The sequence below is a fragment of the Adiantum capillus-veneris genome, chromosome 3 (genome assembly GCF_014529385.1).
Source record: "Adiantum capillus-veneris isolate H3 chromosome 3, ASM1452938v2, whole genome shotgun sequence".
Taxonomy (NCBI): domain Eukaryota; kingdom Viridiplantae; phylum Streptophyta; class Polypodiopsida; order Polypodiales; family Pteridaceae; genus Adiantum; species Adiantum capillus-veneris.
Genome location: NC_140933.1, coordinates 66,822,294 through 66,832,219, shown reverse-complemented (window position 1 = coordinate 66,832,219; position 9,926 = coordinate 66,822,294). Strand labels below are relative to the sequence as shown.

Here is a 9,926-nt window from a genome sequence, read left to right as displayed (position 1 = left end):
TCACCCTCCAAGCTTTGTTTCAATCCATCCAGCTTCCGCTTTACTTCATCGAGTTGCGCATCCTCAACAAATTTTCTCCAAAAAGCCGTCTCTAGGGCCTCACAATCTGCTTTTTCTTCTTTACCAAGGCTATCAAACCATAGCTTTCCTTTACCACCAACCAGGAGCGGGAACACCTGTACCACACCAGCTTGTCTCAATAAACCGCTTTCCAAAACAAACAATCCGTAGTCTTGAAGCCAAGTTTTCGCATCTTCAACCACAGGAAATCCCATCCAAGCCATCACTAGCAGCACCTGCTCTTCAAAGGCCGCAATCAGCAAAATCACCACTTCGACTTCAACTAGGAGCATCACCATACTCCTCCGTGGGGGCACCAGAATATGGAGAGGGAGAATGGGAGAACACGCCCGGCACAAACACAAGGGACTCTCTATAGCTCAGGGTATTCATAGCACCCCTATCCTCTCAAAAAACACCTTTGAACACATGACTCACACTAGCAGACCACCACCTTAACTGCCACCACTGCTCACACACTCCACAAATCCACCACAAAAGGCACACCTACTACCACTACCTGTCTCCACCCTTACACACACTCACAACAACTCAATCTCACTCTCTCACTCAAAACACCATCTGTCCGAGGGGGCACACACTTCCACACAGCCGGCACCGAGGAGAACCGTGAAAGCTGGAGAAAGAGAAGGGGGGAAGGAGAAACAACAACGAGATGAGGCAACAATGGCTCGATTGCACTTCACCAAATAATCATACAAACTCACACTGCCATCACCATGGCCATTTACACAAGAGAGATACAAAGGGCTTTGATAGGTACACTCCTCTCTTCAAAAGCTCCACTTTGCAGGCTTCCAATGGCACTCAAAAGGCCACGAAAAATCTACGCCAACAAATTGAGAAGAAGCCCCTAATTTGATTAATTTTTGACTTTTATGGGGGGGGGGGGGGGTCTTCAATTTGGGGAAGCTACTCCTCAATTGGTCCATATGGCACCCATTTTTTGTATCTTTCGAGAAGAGGAGCACCGCCTTGCTCTATCTGCTCCCTTTCTCTCTTTTGAACTTGGGGGGGGGGGGGGGGGGGGGGGGGGGCAATAGCGATGTCGCTATTGCCTCTTCGCGTTTTTTATTTTTTTACTTTCCTTCACCTTCATTTTTACCCTCTTTGGGCTAAGCCTTGCACTGCTTGATTTTTTGACTTTTTGACCATCTTAGTCTGCCGGCTCCTCCTTTGCTCCTTCCTTGTCCCACTCGGCCTTGGCTTGGCTTTGCACACATTGGAGGCCTCCGGGCTCCCTCTCACTCTTTCACCTTGTCCGCTGGGAACTCCTCCCTTTGCACCTAGTCCTGCAGCCACCTTTGGCCTCTATCTCTCTCTCTCTCTCTCTGTCTCTATGCGGGAACCATCCCCTACCCCTTGGCTGCCTAGGGCCTTGGCACATGTCCTAGCCTTCTGCACTGCACTCGTGCACTACACTCAACTACACCCTTTGCCTGGCATAGACTACCTGCTAGCTTCGAACAACTTTGGCTGCACCAACGTCAAAGTTCTTTGTCGTCACTAAGGAGACATATTCCACAACAGGAGAATATGAGTCTCAGGGACTAAGACACTGTCGTCCTTCTCATAATCCGGTGTGGATATAATGTCCGAGGGGTGCGGGTCAATTCCGTTCATGAGACCCTTCAACGCACCAGGTATGAGGAAGAATTTTAGAGGCCAAAAATTGTCAGCTACCAAGTAAGGCATGTTAAAGTAGCAAGTACCAAGTAAGACTCATTAAACTAGCAACGCTATCAATGAAAAGTTCATTTTTTGTACCTATATGTCCCTTAAGGTTACATTTTATCCCAGGTACAACCTTTATATATTTAAATCGGTTGAGCTCTACAGGCTCAAATAACATTTTGCTAATGCATACACACTAGGTGTTATGGGCCCTAGTGCCTAGCAAAGGTTTATCTAGAGTGGCATGAGAATTCACCAGTGCATATGCTATGCATATAGTTGATCATCCTGTGATGGATGGCCAGACACCATGAGTGAATTGGGTGATGGAAGATATGATAAGAGCATATGGGAAAACATTAGTAATTCTAAGGCAAATTTTTCTACTTTTGTTTTTGAGGACGAAAACTATTTCACAAGGGGGGAGTAATGTTAGGACAAGGGTCCTATGGGCAAGTATAACTTAGGGGGTCAAGGAACTAGACCAAATGGTCTGGACTGGACAAGTGTGGACTGGGGATCCAATTATGGCTAGGGCTAGGAGCCAGGCCTACATAAAGGGTGGTAGGGAGGTGGATCTCACGTCTTAGTCTCCCAGGTTCTTACAGGGGGTGGGAGAGAGAGAGAGAGAGAGAGAGAGAGAGAGAGAGAGAGAGGAATGGGAGGGAGAGAGTGCGGAGAGAGAAATAGAGGAGAGTGGGAGAGGGGGGAATGTGTGTGTGTGTGTGTGAGAGAGAGAGAGAGAGAGAGAGAGAGAGAGGAGAGAGAGAAGAGAAGAGAGAGGAAGATGGAGGTAAAAAAAAGAGAGAGGGAGGGGGGGTACTAGAGATATCGCTAGTGCCTTCCGATACCCCCCTCTCTCTTTTGTTTTTTTAAATTTTATCCCTCCCCTCCCACGTTCCCCATCTCTCTCTCTTCCACACTCACTGCTCTCCTCCACATCCCTCCACATTAGAGAGAGAGAGAGAGAGAGAGAGAGAGAGAGAGAGAGAGAGAGAGAGAGAGAGAGAGAGAGAGAGGGAGGGAGGGAGGTGGGAGAGAGCAGAGAGAGAGAGGGAGTGTGAGAGAGAAAGAGAGATAGATACATACATACATACATACATACATATATATATATACACACACACACACATATCATATATAACTATATATATATATATATATATTATGTGTGTGTGTGTGTGAGAGAGAGAGAGAGAGCATTTGTATATGCCTATGCTCTGTATGACACCGTATGTTGACAACCCTTTGTATGACACCTATGCGCACACGCACGCATGAGTCTATCCAAATTCAATGATTCTTCTTTTTACTTTTATGTTTCTTATTATGTTATCTTATATTTATGTTTTATTTTGTTTGTGAAAGTAATTGTGTGTGTGTTTAAGAAATATATATATATAAAAAATCATTTTCCCTCTTTTTTTATGCGTGTGGTCTTTGTATTTCCCTTCACTCTCGTAGTTTGTAAGTTTAGATCAATCTAAACTTGTGAAGGTATATATGTGTGTGTGTGTGTGTATATATATATATATACATATATTATTTTTATTATTTTACTTACAATTTTTGCTCTATATGCAGGTATTGCTGTTGTTGGAGTCATGGTTGCCACTACATTCTTTCTCACTCTCATTATGTATTGATATGGTAGATCCCCTTATGGAATGAGCCTTGCCTTCCTCTTAGTGTTTGGACTTAAAGACTTGCTCTATTTCAGCTTTGTATTATTCAAGTTTGAACAAGGGAGATACCTGCCTCTCGCATTTGTACCAGGTCTTCTTTTCATCATGTATGTATAGCATTAAGGAGCAGCATGGAAACATGACTTTGAATTAAGGCGCCAATTGTCAAAGGCAGTCATGCAAGATCTTGTGGGGTCGTCACACGTATTCTTGGCATTGCACTCATATTTAAAAAAATTGATAGTGGAATACCTTGCATTTTACTGAAGAACTTGCCTGCTTTGCATGCTGTCATAATTGTTGTTTGTGTGAAGTCGTTGCTAGTGACCTAGGTCATGGACCATGAGAGGTTCCTTATAAGACATGTTGGTGGGAGGGAGATTCAAATGTTCAGATGTGTTGCTAGATATGGTTACAAGGATGTGAGGTAGGAGAATGACAGATTTAAGCAATAGTTATTGCAAAATGTTTGAGATTCTATTGTTGGTGAAGGGCTCATATGTTTTGATGAGAAAATTATGAAGTTTGAGTGTCTTGTTGTGCTAACCATAACAGATGAGGAATTCTAGACATCCGGATCGGCCAAGGGAGCTGTCTTTGAGAAGACATTGGATTCTAGGAATGGCTGTGAATATGATGACTGGAGGCTTGAGGTCGAATCAAATAAATAATCTTGTGATGCATGTAAAGAGGCTAAAGTTATCAAGTCGAGTGGATAGAGAGCTGTAGTGATGCGGGGGTTGTGTATTTGCTTGGAAACTCGGAGGTGAGGTCCATCAAGAGTTCACCTAGCTTGAAGAAGTTTTTGATGAACCATGTGTATAACATGCAGAAAAGAAGTTGTGGAAGGTGCAGTGCTGTTTTGATCATATCACGAGATCCTACTTGAGGTAGGCATGATCTATGAGGTTTAATGCATGAACCTTTTATTGACACTGAGATGGGTGGACCATAGCCTACTATGCACAATACCCCTCTAAACCAGCCCCCCCCCCCAAAACTCCTTCTCTAAGGTCCCTCTCGAGATCCTTACACTACCAAATTGATGAAAAAATCTTGATGTGTTGTTAATTTTAAAAGTTCAAGTAGTTTTTCGAAGAGAAGCATGTGAAAAGCCTCTTATAGACAAAATTGGATTCTATAAAAAGTAGGAGTCCTCTTTTGTCTTTTTTGCATCAATGGAAAATTCATCTTACTAAATTTACTTTCTATTTTTATTTTCCGTTTTGGGAAATACCTTTTTTTCAAAAATACCTCCTTATATTATTTTGCTTACAAACATACCTCATCATATTACTTTTCTTACAAAAGTACCTCATTATAATACCTTCTTACAAAGGTACCTCATTATGATGTTTTCTTACAAAAGAGAGGACTTGTAAGAAGTAAGAAGAGTCATGATAGTTGTAAGAAAAACATGTGAAAGTATAAGGAGTTGTAAGAAAAGCATGTGAAGTTAAGGGAGATGTAAGGAGAAGTATGTGAAGTGTAAGGAGAGATAAGAAACTGTAAGAAGAGATATGATGATTGTAAGGATATTCATGTGAAATGTAAGAATAAGCATGTGAAGTGTAAGAAAAATGTAAGAAGAATCATGTAAAGTGTAAGGAGAATCATGTGAAGTGTAAGATGATGTAAGAAAAAGCATGTGAAATTAGCTTTTATTTTCAAGAAAATTAGAATGAAAAGGTGAAAAAGAAAAGATAAGAGGAATAAGTAACTTGTTACAAAAGTTTGATAAAGAAGATAAGTTATCAAGTTAAATAAAAGAGCTTATCAATAAAGAGATAAGTTATCAAGAAAAGTGAAAGTGCTCATAAAAAATGTATATAAAAAGAGGGTTTCTCTTCTCATTTTTTTGGACACACTCTCTCTCTCCTCATTCTTCAAGATGCACTAGAGAGTAAGCTTGTAGAGAAAGCTTATGGAAGCCATAGCTAAACCAAGTCTATTATACACACACACACACACACACACATTCATGTTCCCATTCCTCCCTAAGCTTCTACATTCCATAGCCTCCCAGGAAGAGGCCACTCTTCTATTCTAGGGAACGTCTAGTTCTCTTCTCCCTTACATGTACACATAGCATAAGCTATGAAGCTTTGAACTTCATCTCTCCTTTATCCTTGGTCTCCTATTTCGAGGATTGCTAAGCTTTACCTAATCTAGGGAAAGCTTACACTCCTTGTCCTTTGAGCATCCTACTTCCTAACAAGGATCTCTCTCTCTCTAATACTAGCCTCACGTTTCTTAGAGTATCCTTTCTCTTACCTTACCATCCTCTTCAAGACACTTGTAAGAGGATTCTCAAGGAGGTTTTGTAGACAAATTCTCTACTCCATTCCTTTGTGAAGGTCATCCATTTGAAGAAGACGAGGCCAAGGAAAGAAGAAGAAGAAGGTACACCTCTTCAAGTCCCTCTCCCTTTTTTTACTACAAAATCCCTCTTATCAAGGAAGCAACCTAAAGAAGGTAAGTGCCTATACTACGCTAGTCATAATAACATTGACTTGGTTAGGTCTTACACATTGTAGGATGTATAGGGAGAGAACAAATTCTTCCTTGAATGAATGAATATGTCATCAATCACTTAAGAACTTGCATAAGAACTTGTCAATCACTTAAGTACTTGCATAATCCTAAATAAGGATCATTATTGTTAATCACTTAGTAACATTCATGATGCATAAGAAGACCATAACACTACACTCACCTTGGAAGCAATTCATTCTATTTTAGAAGGTGAGCACACAAGTACAAGAAAGAAGCTTAAGAATAATGCACAAAGATAGGGTTTGAGAATTCATACATTTGAATGAAATTTATCTTTCATTCTTAGTAGAAATGTCGCTCTCCATGGATTCCAAGATGGTAGATACATTGAAAGCATTATAGCACTCACACAACTATACTTGATATTGCACTAAGGTAGTCATGACCATAATGTTAGGAAAGTTCAATGACTAGACTCACTTGCATTCATTGTGTTCAACCAAAGTAGGAAAGGAAGCATCACAACCTTCTCCCAAACATACTATTTGTCAAAGATGTTTCACATTGCATAATGCATTGCTAGCACTTTAATCATTTTTGCTTATCTCTCAAGTTTGTTTCTAAGGGATTTTGAGGGGGAGCAGGGGATGGCTCCTATGGAGATGCCCCATAGGCGATCGGAACTCGAACTCTCCCCACTTCCATGGAGATGACCCGTGGATTGCATTGGATGAAAAAGGGGATTACGTATTAGCTACGCAAATCCAAGGTTGACAAAAAGGATGAAGTGAAACCAAATCATAAAACCTTTTGAAACACGTTGGTTTCTCTAAGGGACATTATTTGAGTAAGTTTAAAAAAAAAACTATGAACTGAGAAGATTAACTCAAGGAAGGTAACCAAAATCTTTACCTTAGGATTAAAAAGGAATCCAAGACGGATTGGACATGGATATCCCTAGCACAACATATTATAAGTTTTTGAGTGTGAAATTGTTTGAAATGATTGGAGAATGGAGAGAAGGCCAGCCCAGATGTGCCTTGTGGGAACTTAATGGGGGATGGTCCTCTCTGGCTAGGACTCATAACCGTTGGTTGATTTTCAATATCGAGGGTTCATTCCATATCTTGGATTGGAATGAATGGGTGTGATGTCTTGGCCGGGTGAAGTACCCGTAGAATCATTGGAAATCGGCCTAGTTCGGGTAGGCATGGTGCCAATGGAAAAGGAGATGTTTGGATGATCGAATGGATCGTGGATTTGGAAGGGAGATGTACCTTAATTAAGGAACTTGGTTGAATTGCTTGAAAAAAAAAGGAAAATGACTTGGAAAGGCTAGGAACCATAGGGCTATCCCGCTCATCCAAACCCATCCCGGATTGTGGCTCCACATCTTGGTATAAATTAATGGAATCTTAAGTCAAACTTATGCCTTTTCCACACTAAATTAAGCAACGAGAATTGTGTAAAGGATCTATCAAGTTTGCAGTAGAGACCCTAGTCATCTGAGACCTGATGAAGGAGGATGACAAGGGTATAAGTGTGCTGCTTGTTTAGCTAGGATAACTAGCTATCTCTTAATTACTAAAGGAAGAATGCATTAAAATATCTAACAAAAGCCCAAATGTGGGAACATGCCAAATAAGTGTACCTTGTTGCGAGGATATGCAAGAGTTTACATGCTCTTATGAAATGTCTGAATTATCATTGCTTGTCTTCATTGTTTGTCTAGTATGGTAGTAAGACCTTGGCAATGTACACTTATTGAAAGGTTCGGTGGGCGGGTGGACCTCGAGGGTTAGTTGGCTAAAGTTGATTACCAATTTTTATGTTGTTCTCTTAAGAGGCTATTTGAGTGGAAAGTAGGAATCACAATTTTTATGTTGTTCTCTTAAGAGTCTATTTTGAGTGGAAAGTAACAACCTTTCTCTTAGGCGAATGTGATAACCGCCGTACCTGGCACTGATTGAGAAAAAGAGGTTTTCATCTTTGAACCAAGGAGGATCAATAGAGTGCTTCAACTAGTTGGCCCTGGACAATAGCACACCCTAGTCTCATGACTTCCTTTTTGGAGAACCAAGGAAAGTCTTCAAAATAGAGAAAGTTGCGGTTTGCTTTTCTCTCTCTTTCCTTTTTGACCCCCCTTGAACTGGCATGGGAGGCAGGAAGAGTCCTGACTCGATGTTGGTATCAAGTGGGAGGGATGTCTAGGTTTTAGGGGAAGCTAGACCCAGACATGGCCCTCTCTCTCTCTCTCTCTCTCTCTCTCTCTCTCTCTCTCTCTCTCTCTCTCTCTCTCTCTCTCTCTCTCTCTCTCTCTCTCTCTCTCTCTCTCTCTCGCTGAAGTATTTGAGTCAGGCATACATGCTAAGGTTCTTTCTATCAAAGAAATTAATTTAGAATTTTGTAAGGAGGTTACCTAAATACCCTCCTAGGTAACATCTTACACCATGTATTGTACATGGTTTAAAAACCACATCCAAAATTCCAACTCAAGAGCAGTAAATGATAGATTGAATGGTCCAAATCTCATCTGATTGCGATGTAGATTCACCCCACCAAGCGGACAACAGGAAAACATGACTAATTTGGACTTGCATGTCAAAGTGAAAACATGTGTGATTTATTCATGCAGTCTTGCAAAATAGCAAATTATAGGTCTCTATCTGAAGAGTTCTACCCATTTATCACTCTTAAATCATCCTTTCATTCAAATATTTAACAAAAAGCATAAAAATGAGCAACAAAGATAGAGTTTTCTCAAACGGCTTGCATGTATTGAAACAATTAGGATCTAAACACTCATTGTATTTCAACAACACATACAATTGCAACAAATAAGTCATAAAAGGAAGCTTGAATCTACAATGAAAGTGTGTAAACTAGAGCTTTCACATATATGTCTTTAAAATATAGTTCTCACTTGACAAAAGTTGTACTCTTTATAAGATATTTTAATTAAGTTGGAAGAGGGTTGGACTTGCATCACCAAGGTGGTGGGTTCACCCCCCACTAAGCACACTTGGTGGTGCCTTAAGCCAAAGGATGGTCCCGGGTGTGTGGCCTGATACAATGTGTTGGTGGAATAAAAAAGCTGACTTGTTAACACCTTTGAAAAAAAAGATATTTCAATTTGGCTTCCGTACTTAGGGCTTTAAGATTGGCCTTGTTTTCGAGGATCATTTTGTAGATTCTGTCAAAGGTAGAAATTTAAAATCTACAAGTATTCAAGCCTTAGAGTACGCACAATTAATGCAAAAATTGAGTAATAATTCTGAAAGAGTTTGCATGTCAAAATTTTCATCATTGTGGGTAGTGTTAGAGTTGTCTGTTACCTTAGAATGCCTAATCAAGGGGATATGCAAAACAAGAAAAGCAAATTGTGAGGCGAAAGAGACTTTGCATTTGTGGCAAGATACAATAGTGCTCTATTCAATTTGGCATTGAAGCACTTCCAAACTTTTTGAGCTTTCTTTTCATATCCTTGGTTGCTGCTCCTGGTCTCAAAGATTATGTTTTGCATTGGGTCTTGTAGCTCCATGGCTTGATAGGCCACAACTCTGCTTCAAAGATTATGACTAAGGGATTATCAACGATTATTAAAACAAGTTCAACTCAACAATGCAATTATACTTCTTTGTCAAACCGGGAGCAATCAATAGCTTCCTTGTGGGGGCACCAAAAGGCGGAGAAGGGAAATGGGAAAAACACCCATGGCACAACACAATGCCTCACTATAGTTTAGGAAATTCATAGAACTCCTATCCTCTGAAGATCACCTCCAAACCACTCACACTAGAAAACCACTAGTTTCACACAAACCAAAGCAGACACGGTCTTCAAGATCACCATATTGCACTCACACACGAACATTGTCCATCTTGACCCTCTCAAAAAAAACATCAATGCTCTATCTCACTCTCAACATGCATAGACATCACGGGTCTTGGGGTACACGCACCTCCACACTATCAACGATGTGGAAAGAAA

General features: G+C 40.6%; 1 pseudogene; it reads left to right on the top strand.

The window, feature by feature from the left end:
- Positions 1 to 1,672: 1,672 nt before the first annotated feature.
- Positions 1,673 to 3,913, top strand: LOC147461041 (potassium transporter 18-like; annotated as a pseudogene).
- The last annotated feature ends 6,013 nt before the right edge of the window (positions 3,914 to 9,926 follow it).